The sequence below is a fragment of the Neltuma alba genome, unplaced genomic scaffold, assembly GCF_004799145.2.
Source record: "Neltuma alba isolate B1F8T4 unplaced genomic scaffold, ASM479914v2 tig00012122_pilon, whole genome shotgun sequence".
Classification (NCBI taxonomy): Eukaryota; Viridiplantae; Streptophyta; class Magnoliopsida; order Fabales; family Fabaceae; genus Neltuma; species Neltuma alba.
In genome coordinates, this window is record NW_021636674.1 from 98,382 (window position 1) to 101,612 (window position 3,231).

The window sequence follows — 3,231 nt, forward strand, 5'->3', positions numbered from 1 at the left end:
TAAGCTAAATGTCATTGAGGTTATGAGTTGTAAATTATTAGGAGTTGTTATGTATCATTGTAAACAACGTTGAAATATATATTGACGATCAAGGATACTCTATTCATGAATAATTGACTAAGAAATTATGTCTATGCATGTGTTGCATGATTGAAAAAGCTAGATGAAAGGAAAAGAAAAAGAAAAGGCAAGAATGGTACGAAAAAGAGATATGAGTTGACTTTTGGGGGGGCAGTTTGACCAATGTGATTTTAAGCAATTGGATGAATCTGGATCTAAAACTTAGCATGCTTATGGATCTCATTTTTAGCTTTAAAAAAAGTGGTAATTCATTAAATTTGGAGTTTTGTATAGAAAGTTATGCCCTTCCAAAGTTAGACATAAATCCTAGAAATTGAAAAAGACCAAATAAACAGTACCACTTTGAATGAAATCTGGGAATGATGTATGAGATATGGATACTAATAAGTATTTTTTCTCTAAATAGCATGTCAAGAGCTTTCTATGGAACTTGGAACCATCCCATTTTGATTTTTTTACAATTAGTTATGAATTTTTAAAATTGGCCTAATTGCTGTGAATAGTGTAAAAAATCCGAAAATGGGAATGGTGAAGTTGAAATTTTCTCATGCTTAAGACTTGAATAATGGCTCCTAATGGTTCCAATTGATGTATGATGTGACAATAAAGAAGGTATGACAAAGTTCATGCATAAATGCATTAATCAAGGCGTCTTCTATCTTGGAGCTCCAAATCAAGTTCTTACCAACAGTCTTAAGAGCCAAACTAATAGAATTTAGACTAAATACGAATATCATATAAGTAATAACATGCGAAAAATGATACATAACTAAGCAAATAACAATATGAAAGAAACACAATAAAGTTCAATATCAAATAAGTACATCAAATAAGCAATGCAACACAATAATTTGAATTATTATAGTAAATGTTCATTTTCAAGAAACATATTAAACTACCAACCATACAACAAAAGAATATGTAAAGTTTATTTCTTAGCATTATTTTCATAATCAATCCACATTTGATGAGCTATTGCATCCCTTATGAACTCACAGTGAGCTGCTTTAGTTCTATCCTCCCTTGAGTATAATTATCATTCTTGGATTCATCTTTAGCTTGTTAGGATTAAGGTTTTGATGATAACAAAGTAAGAAATTTGTGTTTCAGTATGTTGATCGATCATCTGATCGATCAAGGACTTATTGATAAGCTAATAGATAATATTATGTACAATCAAGTAACTTAGCAGAAACTTTGATCGATTACTTGTTAGATAATGTGTTGATCGATCAATTGATCGATCATTGTTAACTCAGTTATGTATGAAAGTCTGGAGTAAATTATCGATTACTTGATCGATAATTAGGATGATCGAACATCTATCAGATAAAGGGATATAAATCTGATAGGCAATTATCGATCATATGATCGATAAATAGATTATCGATAAGAAGACAGATAAATGATAATGCACTCTACTCATTCTATGTTTTGCTTTAGTCACCATTTTTCGATAATATGATCAAACATTTCTTTATAACACTCTCTGTGCAGGTACTTATTTTAGCAGCAGCTTATCGATCACCTGATCGATCAGTAAATTATCGATCACATGATCGATCATTGGTACATCGCTCTTATTTTATGGTTCTTCGATCACCAGATCGATAATCAAATTATCGATAATATGATCGATTATCACACTTACATGTCTACCTTGTTTTCACATAACGTGATCGATAAATCAGTTCTTTGACTTTTACAAGATTAAACCACTTTATCGATAACTTGATTGATCATTCATTAATCGATCACGTATTCGATCAACCTACATAGTCGTGTTTCATTGAATATACTTTTGCTTATTGTTTATCGATAAGGTTATCCATCATCTATTTATCGATAATGTGTTGAAAATTATTGCTTTAAAATCTATTTCAATAACACCGTGTTTATCGATAACCTGATCGATCAACAAGCATTCGATCACTTGTTCGATCATGGAGCGATTTCAGTTTAAACTTCAACCAGTCACGATGTTTCTCAAAATTTATCATCTATTTTATTCAAGCTTTTCTCAGCCTTCATGATTATCTTAATTTCTCTATTTAAAGAGAGATTCAAAATCAAAAGTGACCTTGGTCTTCTTCTTCTCTGCATACCAGTATGATGTCACTATTTCCTTTTATCGATCACTTGATCGATAAATCATTAATCCATCACTTGATCGATAAACTTAGTTATCTATTTCAAAAGCTCTTACTCTGAATAATCGATAACCTGATCGATCAACCCGTAATCGATCACTACTTCGATCAAGCACAATTAGTTATTGCTCAGCATATTTAACAACTGATTGATTCTACCTATAAACTATAAATGTTCATTTTATCATTTGTTCTGTTCTGCTTTTAAACTTACTCTGCAAAGAAAAACTTATTGAATCAATGTATTATTGCAGATTATGAAGAAAAACCCAACGACTGTCCAACGGTTGTCTAAATAGCCTGTAACCTACCTTGTCAGAAGCATTAATGGCGAAAATCGTTACAACTGGGAAAACACACAACCGGACTCTCAACAGCTAGAAGCTCTTCCATCTAACGGTTACTAAATTACCTCAACTATAAAAGGTGCAAAGAAGCATTAAATGAACAGATTGAATACGCGAGCTACCCTCTGTTGATCATTTACTGTTGCATTCAATACTCTGTTCTTCCATACACCAAGCTTCAGTGATTATCATTTATTCACTCTATAAGAGAGTTTATATTTTTCATCATTAATCATGTCTTGTGTGAAACTCAAGAGTGTGGACTCTTGAGTGGAATTGTAACCTTACGGGTAGTAAGGGGAGTGATTGAGAGTATCAATTACTGTACTGAGACACCAAGAGCTCGATCAATCTTAGAACATAGTGGAATAGTCAGAAGTGTTCTGAGGACTGGACGTAGGCAAGTGGTTGAGACCGAACCAGTATAAATTCTGGTCTACTTTTCTATGGTGAAATCTCTCTAACTCACACTCTCTGTTTCTGTTAGTTCATTGTTTTAATTTCGTAAAATTTTTATATTTCACCCAATTTACCCCTTCTTGGGTGAGATGGCCACTAACATTTGGTATCAGAGCAGGTCTTTTCAGTAAAGACTTAATAGTCTAAAGAGAGATCCCATGGCAGGATTCGGAGGCAGCGTGCTACCTGAAGGG